This window comes from Biomphalaria glabrata, chromosome 2, assembly GCF_947242115.1.
Source record: "Biomphalaria glabrata chromosome 2, xgBioGlab47.1, whole genome shotgun sequence".
In the NCBI taxonomy this organism is placed as follows: domain Eukaryota; kingdom Metazoa; phylum Mollusca; class Gastropoda; family Planorbidae; genus Biomphalaria; species Biomphalaria glabrata.
In genome coordinates, this window is record NC_074712.1 from 26,155,388 (window position 1) to 26,173,595 (window position 18,208).

General features: G+C 35.3%; 1 protein-coding gene and 1 long non-coding RNA gene across 2 annotated transcripts in view; one reads left to right on the forward strand and one right to left on the reverse strand.

Annotated features, from left to right (window-relative positions):
- The first annotated feature begins 9,932 nt into the window (after positions 1-9,932).
- Positions 9,933-18,208, forward strand: part of LOC106060968 (choline O-acetyltransferase-like) — a 311,392-nt gene continuing 303,116 nt past the window's right edge. Inside the window, exon 1 of the mRNA XM_056019773.1 lies at positions 9,933-10,196. The gene's annotated coding sequence lies outside the window, so the exon portion shown is untranslated. The remainder of the gene's footprint in view (positions 10,197-18,208) is intronic.
- On the reverse strand, positions 10,487-14,949 carry LOC106055815 (uncharacterized). Its single transcript, XR_001215605.2, has 2 exons — positions 14,705-14,949; positions 10,487-10,745 (listed from the first exon to the last, which is right to left on the reverse strand). It is a non-coding gene; the product is annotated as an uncharacterized LOC106055815 (long non-coding RNA).

The window sequence follows — 18,208 nt, forward strand, 5'->3', positions numbered from 1 at the left end:
CTGTCAATCTGTCTTTTGTAAGTGAACTTTTTTGTTTTTACAAACTCTGTCAATCTGTCTTTTGTAAGTGAACTTTTTTTGTTTTTACAAACTCTGTCAATCTGTCTTTTGTAAGTGAACTTTTTTGTTTTTACAAACTCTGTCAATCTGTCTTTTGTAAGTGAACTTTTTTTGTTTTTACAAACTCTGTCAATCTGTCTTTTGTAAGTGAACTTTTTTGTTTTTACAAACTCTGTCAATCTGTCTTTTGTAAGTGAACTTTTTTGTTTTTACAAACTCTGTCAATCTGTCTTTTGTAAGTGAACTTTTTTGTTTTTACAAACTCTGTCAATCTGTCTTTTGTAAGTGAACTTTTTTGTTTTTACAAACTCTGTCAATCTGTCTTTTGTAAGTGAACTTTTTTGTTTTTACAAACTCTGTCAATCTGTCTTTTGTATGCGAATTTTTTTGTTTTTACAAACTCTGTCAAACTGTCTTTTGTAAGTGAACCATTTTTGTTTTTACAAACTCTGTCAATCTGTCTTTTGTAAGTGAACTTTTTTGTTTTTACAAACTCTGTCAATCTGTCTTTTGTAAGTGAACTTTTTTGTTTTTACAAACTCTGTCAATCTGTCTTTTGTATGCGAATTTTTTTTGTTTTTACAAACTCTGTCAATCTGTCTTTTGTAAGTGAACTATTTTGTTTTTACAAACTCTGTCAATCTATCTCTTGTAAGTGAACTTTTTTGTTTTTACAAACTCTGTCAATCTGTCTCTTGTAAGTGAACTTTTTTTGTTTTTTCAAACTCTGTCAATCTGTCTCTTGTAAGTGAACTTTTTTGTTTTTACAAACTCTGTCAATCTGTCTCTTGTAAGTGAACTTTTTTGTTTTTACAAACTCTGTCAATCTGTCTTTTGTAAGTGAACGTTTTTGTTTTTACAAACTCTGTCAATCTGTCTTTTGTAAGTGAACTTTTTTGTTTTTACAAACTCTGTCAATCTGTCTTTTGTAAGTGAACTTTTTTGTTTTTACAAACTCTGTCAATCTGTCTTTTGTTTTTCATCTATATTTAAAGTTTTCTTTTTTCTAATGAATCAAAAACTAAATTTTATGTATCTTATTATTGTGTTTTCTGGTGTATTAGTTATTGATTTTTACATTACCTCTATTCAAGCCCCAACTGTATAGAGGTTGCAACGTGGACCAGGATATCAAAAACGGCTCTAACAATTTTCGTAGAAATTTAGCAGTTGGTCTATATCACTGAGAAATAATTAATAGCTCGTTGGTCAAACCGGGAAAAATCTAGTTTTATTGTAAAAATTTTTCAACGTAAAAAAAAGATTTAGGTCTAGATTTAGATCCGGCTTTGGTTTTGAAAGGACTATCGCATTCGAGAATTTCCTAATGTAAGGCATTATGGATTCATGTGTTGAATAAATTAATATTCTTAAAAAGGTTTGCGCATCGTCTTATTAGTCTAGATCTAAAGACCTATTATGGACTAGTATAAAGTGTAGTAGATCTAGACATTCATTAATCTGGGACTCTTTCGGGGTGGTGGGGGATGGCGCGGGGTCAAACATGTTCCATTGTTATTTACTCTAACATTCATGAGCTATTGAGAGAACACACAAAATGGTTCTCTAATTTGTATAAAGGAGGTTATTGTCTTGTACTTAAAATGTATTTGTAATACTTATGTCATGAAAAACTTTTATTTTGGCTTAAACAAAAAAAGATAAAACTGCAAAATGTCTCCACGGAGGCAAACTTCAATATCTCCTTAGTTGTCTTAGTTCGATAGTAGTTCTCTATTTAGGACCTTTGGCTCTAAAGCACAGTTATAAGATGTACGACGTTATGATTGTATCTATTGATAGTTTGTAGTTCCTAGTTTCTGATATCCAGTTGTGAATGTGTCTTTCCTAAGCCCACATGTACGCTTAGTTCTTTATATTAACAATCGCTATTATAATACAGCATGGGCGTAGCCGGGGACAAGCCCCCCCCCCCCCGAAATGAAATCCCCCCCAGCACAACCAAAGGGGTTTTGAGTTTAAAATCCCCTACCAGGGGGGTTCGAGTTTAAAAACCCCTACCAGGGGGGTTCGAGTTTAAAAACCCCTACCAGGGGGGTTTGAGTTTGAAACTCCTACCAGAGGGGTTCGAGTTAAAAAAAAACCTACCATGGGTTTTGAGTTTAAAACTCCCTACAAAGGGTTTTGAGTTTTAAACCCCCCTTCCTGGGGTTTTTGCAGTACTCCTCCTCTTCTATAAAACAAAACAAAAAAAAAATGCAAACGAAAATCTCCTAATTCCAAGAGCACAGTTAAGGAAGATTTTGATTTTAAAACCCCCTCTAAAATTTACGATAAAGCCCCTCTTCAACACAAAAAAAGCTAATTACGCACTCAAAATGTTATGAGCGTAGCTAAATGGGTTTTGACTCATTTTTGAGTTTAAATCCCACTTCAGCGGGTTTGAAGGTAAAAAATACCTCTTTAATAATAAAAACAAAGCAAATTTTACACTCAAAATGCTATGAGTGTAGTCAAAGGAGTTTTGAGTTTTAACTCCCCTCCAGTGGAGTTTGAAGCTAAAAAGTACCTCTTCAATATAAATAAAAGCAAATTACTCACACTAAAATCTATGAGCGTAATCAAAGGGTTTTGAGTTTAACCCCCCCCCCCCCCGCCAGGGGGATTTAAGGCTAAAAAAATACATCTGAAGTGTGAGTTTAAACCCCCATTCAGAGGGGTTTGATGCTAAAAATACCTCTTCAATATAAAAAAAAAAGCAAATTACACACTAAAATTATTTGAGCGTAGCCAATCCAATCGGGGGTTTTGAGTTTAAACCCCTCTTCTACAGATGGCTTTATTTAAAAGTTTAAAACCCCTCCAGATGGTTTTGAGTTTAAGATCCCCCTACAGAGCATTTTGAGGTGGAAAACCCCCAACAGATGATTTTGACGATAAAACTTCCCTTTTCGATATAAAATCTAAAGCAAACTTCAATCACCTAATTCCAAGAGAGTAGCCAAGAGAGGTTAGAAAATTTCTACCAGTAGCTGAGCTCCATTAATAAAGTGCAGTGAAAAGTCATCTGCCGAAATTGAAAAACTCAAAATGTGGCTCAACAAGATGGCTGAGATGGATTTTAGGAGTCAGTTATAGAGATCGGGTCTCAATCAAGGAAATCCTATGCCGAACTGGGAGTTGACCCTTTAGTAATGTTGTAACAGAGCGTCGCATGAGGTTTGCGGGACATGTTCTCCGACAAAATGAAGTACGCATAAGAAGAGTTGCAATGATATCCTAGTACAACTTGACGCCACTCATTCATGGAGGTCCTCATGGCAGGTGGGCAGAGGCTTCAGACATTACCAGTGACAGATTTTTATGGAAACAGCTTGACGCACCTGCGCCGAACGGCGCGGGAGGATCAATGTCAGTAAGAATAGCACATTAGGTTTTTTAAATAGAACTTTTTAATAGCAGAAAAAAATGCACTGTAGATACCTCAGAATATGCATTTTGTTGGCTTTCAATATCAGAAAGAGTGCTTGGCGGCGGGGCTTCTAGCGCTAGCCCAGACTCCATTACTACTAGTGGCGGGGAATCTTCAATTTTTCCACTAATTCATGGAAGAACCTAGTCTAGGGCACAATAAACATCTTCCGAAAGAATGAAGGGTCAGAATGTAATAAAGATTATGTACACACACACACACACACACACATAAATATATATAAATTTTATTTTTCACGGGGGGTCGGGGGGGGGGGAAAATCCACCCCCCCAAAACCCCCGAAAAAAAAAACCTGGCTACGCCCATGTAATACAGTAATATTTACATCCAAGATTTTGCCATCAATCACGTAGTGTTTACTGGAATTTAGGTTAGGATTTTGAAAAGTTCGCCCACACTTCAAAGTTCTGGATCCACCTATGCTTGTGTGTACGTATTATGTGGTTGTTGGTGATACATATCGCTAGAGTTTATTTCTTAGTGACAGCACAAAGCTTGATGTATTCAATGGATTTTGTTTTCAGAAAATTCCTTCCCTGCTCCCTTGTTTCCCCCTCCCCTTTATACAAGTAGCAATCAGTTGTGTCCATGCAGCATTGACGGGTCAACATAAAGTACTATCACCATTACAACATGACTATTTTCATTGAAGGAAATAGACTACTTAGAACTTGCCAGGTGGAGGCTGTCCAAAACATCTGTCTTCCTTTGTATAGTCTCAATCGACTATTCAAACTGTGTATTTCTTTGTACTTGTGTATGTAATTAGGCGAGTAGTTCACTCCCTTCTCAACTCTTTGGTGGCGTTCGTTTTTCCTTAATCTTCACACATTGTAGATCTATCTTTAAATAGAAGGCACGTCATAAACTGTACATCTCATGCAGGTAACTGATGGAGAAAACAATTCTGTACAAAAACAAGGTGGAAACACAAACTCAAATCAGCAGCCACGAAGTGGTCCGCTCAAGTAAATAGAGAGGTTTCCAAAAGAAGATCAGAAAGTATGTACTACAAACTATCACCAACTACAACCCGTCGATACAACAAAAGACGTGCTCGTGTCGAAAGTGTTGCCGATACTGTTGTGTTGATAGTTCAACTAACGACTTGATTACTTCAGGATACGGAGATTTATTTGAGTTATTATTTTTACATTGTTAATATTCATATGTATTCGATGAACTGATAGTTATAAAGATATAATTAAATCCTAGGTGTCACTTACAAGGACCGCATCACGAATGAGGAGATTAGAAACAGGATTAATACAGCTATTGGACCCCACGCTGACCTGCTAACCAGTGTCAAAAAACGTAAACTCTATGTATGGCCAGAACTCAAGGTCTTCAGGGCTCGCAAAAACCTTTCTTCAGGGAACAGTACCAGGAAGAAGATGAAGAGGAAGACAGAGAAATCGATGGGAAGACAACATCAAAGAATGAACAGGCCTGTCAGGGAATACAATTCTATCAAAGACAAAGGACAGAGAGGAATGGATAAAGACGGTTGACAGATCTTGTGTGGTGCCCAAACGGTCCAACAGACTAAATGATAGGTGAAAGTGAAGTCAGGGGCGTAACTAGGGATTTGGGGGCCCGGGGGGATTGACCTCTTTGGGGGCCCCTTGCATTTTGACATTCGACATATGACATGAGATAATGTACGCAAAAATATATAAGCCCCAAATCAAATTGGTTCAGTATATCAGTAAACTTAACAAAAAGTAATCATCAAGACTCTTTTAATGAATAATACCGTTGTTTATTAGTTAAATAATGCACAAGTGACAAATCTAAATTGATATCGCTTCACGTCGTGCATTCTGTGCAGCAAAGACATCTATAACATCAACTACATCGATACTTTCTAGTATTTGTGACTTCACTGACATTAAAACCATGATAAGCCTTTCTTGCGTCATTGTGCTCCTGAGATACTTTTTGATGAGCTTGAACTTTGAGAATGATCTCTCACATGACGTAATGGAAGTGGCCTGAGTTAGCGGTATTCGGAGGAGGTTGCAAAGTCTGAGCACACGTAATTCCCATATGAAGCCTGTTTCCTCAATATGTCTATTGGTGATTGTATTACTGTTTGTTGATGAAAAGTGCTCGTGCATCAATGACATCATTGAAAAAGCGATTTGCCATTTATTTCATCATACAAACAGGAAAAATAGCACAGTTTGTCACAAACGTGTCTTCTAACAGGTGTCTTGGTTCAAGAAGAAACCCAAAGGTATCCATTTTCTTTCCAGCCTTTGGAATCTGCCCTTCATCTCCATATGAAATCTGTCCAGCACTTCTGTCGCAACACGTTTGAATTGCAGTTGTATTGACAGTCCTACATTAGAACTCAACTTCCCATCAAGTCTTTTCTTTCATATGGTTGTTTTGATTACAGTGAATCCATAGTATTCACTACCTTCTTTTGCTTTTTCGATGGATTGGGTTTTTGTCAGTTTCTCATTATTTTGCAGAAAGCATGAAAGGGTACTAATTTCTTTAGCAGATTCCCGTATATGCAGTCCAGACTTTTGTAGTTTCTTCTGAACTATATTAATTGGGCACAGGAGCTTTGACCAGAATTCCAGATAGGCAAAAAATTCTTAATTTTCCACTGCATGAAGAAGATTCTGTGCTAATATTATATGGCATTACGTCATTGTTGGTTGTTTATGTTTTGTGCGAAAGCAAAAGGATTTAGAGTATACAAAAGTGGGAAAGATCCATATCTCGTTATGCTCGAGTATAGAAATACTCCGATAAGTGGACTGCCGTATTCACCATCACAACTGCTGACGAGTAGAAGACTCAGGGAATCATTCCAACTGATCACAAACTATTGAAACCATTGGTAGCTGAAAATGCAGAGACATTACTCAACAAACGACAGATGAAAAGCTAAGTGAAATACGATGCAAAAGCAAGACTACCTAAAGATTATTCTGTCGGAGAATTCGTCTAGGTCAAACATGGCAGAAAGCAGTTGTCATAAAAAAAATTCAGCACCCAGATCTTACATCATAAAGACAATGGAAAAACATACAGAAGTTTCGAGTTACGATAAAGACATCTCTGGGTACTATGATACCGATGAAGACAATGAATTGCAAACTGTTGCAACAAACGAAACAGACATTTATAGACCAACGTCTAGAAAACTTGTTCAGTGAAGACAACCAGAAGTGGACGAATTGTTAAAGTTCCTAGTAGACAAGGCCTGTCGCAGTGGGCGCCGCGCTTTCATAGGCCCCGCGCTAATTCCAAGTGTAAATTATTAAATTAAACAATTATAACGTATATAAAATAACAGGGTTTTCGCGACCTCCTGATTTTTCAGGGCCTCCAGGAAATCTCATGAAAAGGCAAAATATACGATAAAGTCCTGAACTTTTTTTGAATTTATTCAAATCTCCTGAAGAATAGACGAAATTGACATTTTGGGGTGCCAATAAATAAAAAGTGGCATTGCGAGCTTTCATTTGATAAAAATATATTGCAAAGACGAAAGTAGGCCTATTTTCTAATTAAAAAAAAATAATTTTGACATTATGCTTATCCCTACCCAGACTAGGCCCCGCGCGATCCGTTTCGCATAGGGCCCCGCAAATGCTAGGGCCGGCCTTGCTAGTAGATATCACTATTAAGAACTTTAAAAGGAAGGGAGTGATAATAGCTTCAATAGGAAGGATGTATTAATATTATATGATATTACGTCATTATTTTTTGTATATGTTTTGTGCGAAAGCAAAAGGATTAGATCATTAGATGTAAATAAAAAGAGAGAGTTTCCATTGGATTGAGGAAAGATGAATAAAGGGGTAATAACTCAAGTGTGAAGTTTAATTCTGAAATTATAGACGCCAAACCCGAATAATTGACAATTTTAGCATTGTTAAGAATAACTTTTAGTTATAGCTACTCGATTCTGTAAATTTTGCTTCAAGGTTAATTAGTGTAGCCATATAATACTCGCCATTTAGATCTATTATTAGTAAAGGTAACAAGATACCTGGAATTCGCTGTATATCATGCAGTTTTATTCGTGGCAACAAAGTTCAAAATGGAAAATTACCTCCGTTCTAAAAAATTGATCTCTGCGGCAAAAATATTTTTAAAATATCTAGGTTTAGTCTTTGTGATAAATTTAATCCATAAATGTTGATAAAAAAAGACACCCGTTAACACTATTTGTCAATCAAATATATTAATTTATGTATTTACAAATAAATTTCGGACACCCATTTGGGGCCCCCACCTAGGGGATTTTAAAATTCTCCCCCCCCCATCCCCCCCACTCAGTTACACCACTGAGTGAAGTTAAATGTGAACCTGGCTTAACTGATGTTATTGAATAATAATCTAATTGATTTGTAAAGTGCCAATCTCTTATATGTTAAATAGATTTTTCTCTTAAAATAAAAAAAATATTTGTTTATAAATGTAGTTGTTTGCATGACGTAAATTATTTACTTTAATAATACAATGTTTAAAAAATAATTTTTTGAAAAATAAAATTAAAACTGTGTTTAAAATATGGTAAATGGTTATCTCCCTTATTAAACTTTTTTCCATTTTTGTTTTATTTTTTTTTTTTTACTATTAATAGTGTATAGTTTAAAAAATTGTGTATTGTTATTAAACAGCTGTGTGCATAGTTGATTTAAACAATTCAATTCTTCGCTTTCAGAAAAGAAAAAGGTAGCCGTTCATCAGAATTTTGAAAGGTCTAAAATATCTTTTCTAGCTTACGAGATGTAAACGGGACGGCTGGACGGACAGAAGGAAGGACGGGCGGACGGACGGACCGACATTCCTCACAAAACTAATAGCGGCTATTCCCCTTTCGGGGGCTTATGAGGTATTTAAAGTACCCCGACTAAATAGCGCGAACAAAATAGCGTGAGCAATATAGAGCCGACAAAATAGCGCAGAAAAAATATATTTAAATCGTTTTGAAAGAAATACTTTCTTTAGATATCGTACAATATGAATAGAACCAATATGTATATATATGTTTTATTATGTTATCATTATTTTTCAGTCATTTTGCAGGAAACACGTTAGATATCTTTAAACATAAATATGCAAACAGTAAGCAAAACTTATAATAAGCTAACAGTGTACTTTGAAAACAGGCGAAAATACTTGTTAGATTTACACGCATACACACAAACTTTCACAAAGTTCAATTGTAGGAAATGTCACGTAGAAATTCCATCACTGCTTGAACGGGGTCAACACATTTTTTGCAAGTTATGCATTTTAAACCTTGGTGAAACAAAGGAATGATCTATAATTTAAAGCACTCTCGTTCTCTGCAAATACTTTCAGATCTATTCATATAAAAAAATAGAGACATTAATAAAAATGCTGCCCAGGACATTAAATTACTAATAATCCGGTACTTGTAGACACATTGTAGATCTATTTTTAAATAGAAGGCACGTCATAAACTGTACATCTCATGCAGGTAACTTATGGAGAAAACAATTCTGTACAAAAACAAGGTGGAAACACAAACTCAAATCAGCAGCCACGAAGTGGTCCAGGCAAGTAGAAAGAGAAGTTTCATAAAAAAATATCAGAAACTATGAACTACAAACTATAAGTCCGCGCTACTTTGAAGGGAAATCTCTCTAAATTTGGTCGGCGCTATTTTGTCCTCTTTATTTTGTCGGCTCACCACCGAGGCATAGTGTTGCTTACATTATCAACAGTATAAAAATAGTTCTAGCTTATATCTATAATAATTAATAATAATGATTATTAGCGCAATAATTTTTTTTTACAACTTTTCAGTATTATGTCACGTGACATTTATGACCTTTTGTTTTATTTGGACCTTCTGATGAAAAGAATTAACCCTAAAAAAATCACTAAAAAAATTAACCAAGTATTTCATTAACTATTGGTAACTATTGGTAATTAATTATTTCGTTTGGTATAAAACAAGGGAAAGAAATTGTACTTGCCATGTGTGGCGGTATGTTGAAATAGTACCCTTGAGGAGGCTTGAGCCCTCGATTTCGAATTCAAGTCGTTCAACTTTTTTTAAAAATACATTTAAAAAGCCATGACTGTAACATTAACAGAGCTACCCTCTTTATCCCAGTCCCCTCTTTCTCAACTGGTCCAGACAAGGGATAGAATGATAACTCTTTGAAAAAGCTAAAAGCATGAAATTGCGATAAACAAAAACAATTGGTAACAAATTTTCCAATTTCACAGATTCATTGTTATTAGTCTAGGTTGATTTCCAATTGACTGCCATGACTGATACAAACTCCTTGATACAATGACGCTTGAAAAAAAACATATTTTGATGTTTCTTTTGTTTGTTGTGCCCCGAAATATTTTCCCCTCAGCTAGAACCTAATATTTGTAGATCGATAGAACCTAACGCCCAGTAGAAGATCTTCCCCACACACGATGCTATAAAGCTAAATGCTTTGATCCTGCTCACATTTGTGTGTCGTAGCAGAAGACCAAACTCGAGGAGGAGATTAGATGTACAGAACAACGAGAGTGAACTGTTTGTACCCGTCGTCACCCTGTCTAAACCATGTTCTAGTTGGTGTCAATAGATACTGCCATTGTCACACTCTCTGGACGGCTGAATGTTAAAATAGCAAGAAGTGAGTTTTGTGAAACAAGGGACAGTATTCTACGATTCAAGGTAGGATAATTCGTATGAATAGACAATGTATATATGTATATATATATATATATATATATATATATATATATATATATATATATATATAGATAGATAGATAGATAGATAGATAGATAGATAGATAGATGTACTGTTGTCTCTGAATATGTCAGTTGAAACATGAATATGTTTATTTAGAAGTTTTCTTCAGAAGAATTAAAAAACAAATGTTTGAATGTATGCACTTATTTAACAACTTGCAAGGTGGCCAATGCCTGTACACAACTTACATTGACTTTTGTATTCAAAACTTTTAGGATTGCAACATTTTATTATCCTTTATAAAGTAACATTGAAGGTATCATTCTATAAACATGCTATACTGTCAAGTGTTCAATGAAACTCTATCTCGAGACAGTTTTTTTTTGGTGAGATTTGATTCCAATTCCATTGAGTTCACGTGTTCCGATTGACTGACGAGGTGAATCAGTGTGTTCTACAGTCTACAATCCAGCATCATGAGATTTTAGACCTTTCAAAGTTTTGATGCAACGGCTACTTTGTTGTTTTCTGAAATTGAATTATTTAATTTTTTATATTAAATATGCAAGCAGTTTTTTTTTTGGTACTATACAGTTTTATTATAAAGAAATATTATCGGAGACTAAATTACCGTTACAATTGTGCAAGTATGTGTATTTTTTTTCTGCCGTTTAGTAATCATACTATCATCATATTAAGTGTTTTAAATATTTCTATTAGTTAAATTAAGTGTGTTCTGTTCAATTAGCTACTTCATTCCTAAATAAAATGTTCACTTTTGTTTAAAAAGTAAAACAGTATATTTAATATGTATATAAGTCGAATTTAATTTAAAACATCATTTAATGAGCAGTGTTTCATTTCATGCACTTGCATTGCAATGACTCTGCCAGAGTAAAAATTCAGAGATTTCAACAAATAGAAAGGTTTCTTCCTTAAGACATTGAATGAGAGATTGTCCCATTAGAAAACTATTAATGACATAATTTTTCAATAACATCAGATAAGCCAGGTTCACATTGAACCACAACTTTTCAATCATCAGTACATTGAATACATATTAATGTTAACAATGTCATAATGATAAGATTAATATATGCTCTTATCTCCCTGGTACGTGCAATCAGGTCGGCCTGTCAGTTGAATCATTACGGCAAAAGTTACACTTTTTAATTTGTTTAATTGTCAGAGATAGGATGGTTGAAAGCTTTTAAAAATCATAGCTTTTTATAGTCTTGCTGAAATGTTGAAAGCTGCCCTTTTACCTGACTAAGTGGACCGCTTCGGGGGCCATTGTGAGTTTGTGTTTCCGCAAAAACATTGTTTTACGTAGTGCTTAATGTGAATCTAATACATCTTTGATTATACATTTATTTATACGTAGTGCGTAGTGTTGTATGTATTACGTCTTTGTACGTAGTGCGTAGTATTGTATGTATTACGTGTTTGTACGCAGTGCGTAGTGTTGTATGTAATACGTCTTTGTACGTAGTGCATAGTGTTGTATGTAATACGTCTTTGTACGTAGTGCGTAGTGTTGTATGTAATACGTCTTTGTACGTAGTGCGTAGTGTTGTATGTATTACGTCTTTGTACGTAGTGCGTAGTATTGTATGTATTACGTCTTTGTACGCAGTGCGTAGTGTTGTATGTAATACGTCTTTGTACGTAGTGCATAGTGTTGTATGTAATACGTCTTTGTACGTAGTGCGTAGTGTTGTATGTAATACGTCTTTGTACGTAGTGCGTAGTGTTGTATGTAATACGTCTTTGTACGTAGTGCGTAGTGTTGTATGTATTACGTCTTTGTACGTAGTGCGTAGTATTGTATGTATTACGTCTTTGTACGCAGTGCGTAGTGTTGTATGTAATACGTCTTTGTACGTAGTGCATAGTGTTGTATGTAATACGTCTTTGTACGTAGTGCGTAGTGTTGTATGTAATACGTCTTTGTACGTAGTGCATAGTGTTGTATGTAGTACGTCTTTGTACGTAGTGCGTAGTGTTGTATGTAATACGTCTTTGTACGCAGTGCGTAGTGTTGTATGTAATACGTCTTTGTACGCAGTGCGTAGTGTTGTATGTAATACTTCTTTGTACGCAGTGCGTAGTATTGTATGTATTACGTCTTTGTACGTAGTGCGTAGTGTTGTATGTATTACGTCTTTGTACGTAGTGCGTAGTGTTGTATGAAATACGTCTTTGTACGTAGTGCGTAGTGTTAGATCTAATACGTCTTTGTACGCAGTGCGTAGTGTTAGATCTAATACGTCTTTGTACGCAGTGCGTAGTGTTAATGTTGATGTATTAGTAGTGTGCAGAATTAGATCTAATATATCTATGATAATAGAAGTATTTGTAAATTAGTGTTAATTCCGAGTTTGTGCTTAAGTACTTAGTACCCCCCCCCCCAGTGTTCACCTCTAGTTTGTGCTTAAGTACTTAGTACCCCCCCGCAGTGTTCACCCCTAGTTTGTGCTTAAGTACTTAGTACCCCCCCCCCTAGTGTTCACCTCTAGTTTGTGCTTAACTACTTAGTACCCCCCCCCCCAGTGTTCGCCCCTAGTTTGTGCTTAAGTACTTAGTACCCCCCCCCCCCCCCCAGTGTTCACCCCTAGTTTGTGCTTAAGTACTTAGTACCTCCCCCCCCCTTTCTTGTTAACAACTTTTTTTTTTTCTTATTGGAGACGTGTCCATTTCGATAAGAGACGCTTCCCAAAGGGAGGTAACTCAAGACAAATGTAGTGTGTGGACTTGACGTGTATCAAAGCTTCCCACTTGTCTCCCCTTGGTATTGCTCCTATGGACTGTAACTAGATCTTCTTCATTAGTACTGGATCACTCGGTGGTGGTCGCTGCTGCAAAGTGTCTATGTACTAATGACTAGTGATGGTTTAGTCAAAATAGTGTTTTTTGTTTACTCCACTTTGATATATCACAAAACATACTCCACTGTAATATAATACAAGACTTACTCCACTGTAATATAATACAAGACTTACTCTACTTTAATATAATACAAGACTTACTGCACTGTAATATAATACAAGACTTACTCCACTTTAATATAATACAAGACTTACTCCACTGTAATATAATACAAGACTTACTCCACTGTAATATAATACAAGACTTACTCCACTGTAATATAATACAAGAATTACTCCATTTTAATATAATACAAGACTTACTCCACTGTAATATAATACAAGATTTACTCCACTGTAATATAATACAAGACTTACTCCACTGTAATATAATACAAGACTTACTCTACTGTAATATAATACAAGACTTACTCTACTTTAATATAATACAAGAATTACTCCACTGTAATATAATACAAGACTTACTCCACTGTAATATAAAACAAGACTTACTCCACTGTAATATAATACAAGACTTACTCCACTGTAATATAATACAAGACTTACTCCACTTTAATATAATACAAGACTTACTCTACTGTAATATAATACAAGACTTACTCTACTTTAATATAATACAAGAATTACTCCACTGTAATATAATACAAGACTTACTCCACTGTAATATAATACAAGACTTACTCCACTGTAATATAATACAAGACTTACTCCACTGTAATATAATACAAGACTTACTCCACTGTAATATAATACAAGACTTACTCCACTGTAATATAATACAAGACTTACTCCACTGTAATATAATACAAGACTTACTCCACTGTAATATAATACAAGACTTACTCCACTGTAATATAATACAAGACTTACTCCACTGTAATATAATACAAGACTTACTCCACTGTAATATAATACAAGACTTACTCCACTGTAATATAATACAAGACTTACTCCACTGTAATATAATACAAGACTTACTCCACTGTAATATAATACAAGACTTACTCCACTGTAATATAATACAAGACTTACTCTACTGTAATATAATACAAGACTTACTCCACTGTAATATAATACAAGACTTACTCCACTGTAATATAATACAAGACTTACTCCACTGTAATATAATACAAGACTTACTGCACTGTAATATAATACAAGACTTACTGCACTGTAATATAATACAAGACTTACTGCACTGTAATATAATACAAGACTTACTGCACTGTAATATAATACAAGACTTACTCCACTGTAATATAATACAAGACTTACTGCACTGTAATATAATACAAGACTTACTGCACTGTAATATAATACAAGACTTACTCCACTGTAATATAATACAAGACTTACTCCACTGTAATATAATACAAGACTTACTCCACTGTAATATAATACAAGACTTACTGCACTGTAATATAATACAAGACTTACTGCACTGTAATATAATACAAGACTTACTCCACTGTAATATAATACAAGACTTACTCTACTGTAATATAATACAAGACTTACTGCACTGTAATATAATACAAGACTTACTGCACTGTAATATAATACAAGACTTACTCCACTGTAATATAATACAAGACTTACTCCACTGTAATATAAGATGTATTCCCAGTTCCTATTGCTACGCCTCTACCAATGTGTCACTGCACCAGACACAACCACTTCAAGATTTGGTAACTCGAGACTCCAGCTTTATTGTCTTTATTTGTAAAGTGTGTAGTGTTTGTGAAACACACAATGGACGGATAGACAGTCAGACACATAGCTTACACGTACAGGCCAACAGGCAAGCAGACAGACATATAAGCAGACAGACAGATTGCGAGATAAAGAGAGAAATATAGAGATAAAACACGACTACACCTTGAAGTATTCATCTTTCACTGCAGTTCAATCCAACGTAAGTGTGATGCTAAGTGTCAAGGCCATGACCCAGTCTCTGGACACTTGCCAAGACAAAGTGTTTAAAACAACTTGCGAATGAAATCTTATCAACTTGTGAGTAACATCTTATCAACTTGTGAGTAACATCTTATCAACTTGTTTTGCTACTACGTACGTCACTCGGGTGTGAGCTGTACCTGAGTGCACATGATACCTTCAAAGTGAGCAATCTGAAAGTCTGATATTAAACAACTTCTTGACATAATAGGTGTGGATGTATTAACTAAAATACTTCAAACTTAGGAGTAGGGTGGAGTAGACAGGTCCTTGCGTGCTTGTGTAGATGAATGAGTGTGTATGTGTGTAGGTGAGGTGAAGAATGTGGACAATGTCTACACCCTCTTGTTGCTAATGTAGTCTGTAGTTTTCACCTTAACATTTTGGTTGTTTATTGTAGGCTAAAGTCAAGTTCCCCTTTCAGACCATGTGGTCTATAGGGCAGATGATGTAAAGGTCATCTGTTTCCGTGGCCTACGGTTAACGAGGGTGTCATGTCGCCAGTACAACGACCAAACTTCTATACTTCCCCTAAAAAGGTAATCATTAGAGCTGGACTCAGTGGCGCCATAAAGATCCAGAAATTTAAATCCCAGTCTTCACCAGGATTCGAACCGAGACCATTTGTTATAGAAGGTCTGAACACTGACCTGCAACGTCACAACCTATGGGCTGTTATTGGTCTAAACTACCCACAGGTTGTGACGTGGCAGGTCTGTATTCGGGCCCTCTATAACGAATAGTCTCGTTCGAACCCGGGACCCTCCGTTTAGGAAGCCAAGCGCTTTACCACTTTACCACCGCGCCTCCTAACAGTACCTTTTTTAAAATTTAGTTTTTACAGAGGTCTTCAGGGGCGGCGACTCACATTAGGGCCAGGGGCCGATTTATCAAATAATTGTTTTACATGATACATGTACATGTAAAAAAAAAGAGACAACCTTGCAGAAAAGAGAGATAATATGTTGAAAAAAAAAGAGTTAACATGTTATTAAAGAGATAAACTAATGAGGAAGTGCTATTTGATGACTGTAGTTTTGCGTTAGTATTTTTATGATCGCAGCCAATAAAGCTTAAAACCTTGCGTATCCTAGGGGGGGATTTTAGGTTTAACTTCCCTCCCAGAAAAAAATATAGATGTTTTTTAGTTTTCTTTTTTTAGTGTTTTAGGGTTAAGCCTCTCGTCCTCACAGTGTAGCAAAGGGAAGTTTTGAGCTTAAAACCTCCCTCTAATAAAGCAAAAAATTATGCAGAACTAAGGTGAACAAAATTCTTTGTGCGTATCCAAGGTTGTTGTTGTTTTTTTTGGGTACAGTACAATGAAAATTTAAAAAAATATAGAAAAAGTACTGTCATCAAATTTTATTTGTGTATTCAAGGGGATTTTGATTTTAAAACTCTACTTCAATAAAGACTAAAAAAAACTTCAGTACCCCAATTCCATGAGCATAACTTAGAGGGGGGGGGGTTATGAAGCTATAACTTCCATTCTATACAAACTAGAGTACAACTCTTTACAGTCACGGAATTTCAGTAAGTAGCCTTTTTTTTTGTCTTTTTTAGATTAAAACCCCTTAAATAAAAAAAAATTAAAGCAAAACTACTATCAACTCCACCCAAAAAAAACAAAAAAAAACAACTCTAGTCACAGAATTCCACGTGGCCAGTGATTGTTTTTATTGTTTAGTGGTTAAAACTTCACAACAATTTAAAACTTCACTACAATTTAAAACTTCACAACAATTTAAAACTTCACTACAATTTAAAACTTCACTACAATTTAAAACTTCACTACAATTTAAAACTTCACTACAATTTAAAACTTCACTACAATTTAAAACTTCACTACAATTTAAAACTTCACTACAATAATAATAATAAAAGAGAAAAACCAGGACAGCCAAATTTCATTTTCTAAAAATTAAAACAAATTCAAGAATCATTTCAGGTTCAAGCCTACACCAAATAAATCATTTCACACTTTGTTTTGATTTTTCTACCAGCCACTGGGCTACATTAAGTGGTTAGCTGATTTGATATCTGACTTGTACATTTGGTTAAAATAAGAGCAGGATAGTGTGCTGTAGACACCTCAGAAAATGCATTTTATAAGTTCTGAAAACAGGAAATAACACTCAGACCACATGGCTGGCTCACGGAATGGTATCTACTGCCATATTACATCATCCAAATATATATATATATGCTAGCTTGATATGACCCCGCGGGTGACTGGTCATTTCATCCCCGGTCACTTTATCCCCGGTCTTTTCATCCCCGGTCTTTTCATCCCCGGCCACTTCATCCCCGGTCACTTCATCCCCGGTCATTTCATCCCCTGGTCACTTCATCCCCTGGTCACTTCATCCCCGGTCACTTCATCCCCAATTAAATATTTTATTTATAAATATGATTATGTAGAATGCTTTTTGACATTTTATGACATATTACTAATGCGTTTATAGTGTTTCCTCTTCCACTTTGTTTTCTTAATGAGAAATCTTATAATATATTGTAAATCTGGGTGTGTACTTAGCTATAGCGCTTATATTGGATGTGGCGGTTGTAATATCATAATATTATCCGGATCGAAGGCCAAGGTTTGGTGGAAGTAGTAAAAAATCATTTGAGAGATAGAAGTGCGATTAGAATAATTATGATCATGCCCCTGATAACTTATCAAAGACCAAGGTGTGGTGCAAGTAGTGGAAATCTTTTGAGAGATAGAAGTGCGATTACAATAATTATGACCATGCCGCTGATAACTTATCATCAAAGGCCAAGGTGTGGTGAAAGTACGACCATGTTTCACTTTATTTTATTTTTCAATCGCTCTTTCTTGAAAATGGGCGCGTCATTTTTAGCCTTGAAATAAGGTTTTATCTTTTTCTAATAAAGGCGGAGTTCACCCATCCTCGGGATATCATGTCGCCTGTATAGGTTTTGCTTTAATTCCTTTTAAACATTAACGTGTTACAATTTTGTTATTTAAATAAAAAATGAATACATTAAATATTGCTCATTTCATGATTTTTAAAATTAAAATTTGTTAGATAAAAATGATCAGATGATGAAAATATCAGGGGATGAAATGACCGGGGATGAAGTGACCAGGGGATGAAATGACCGGGGATGAAGTGACCGGGG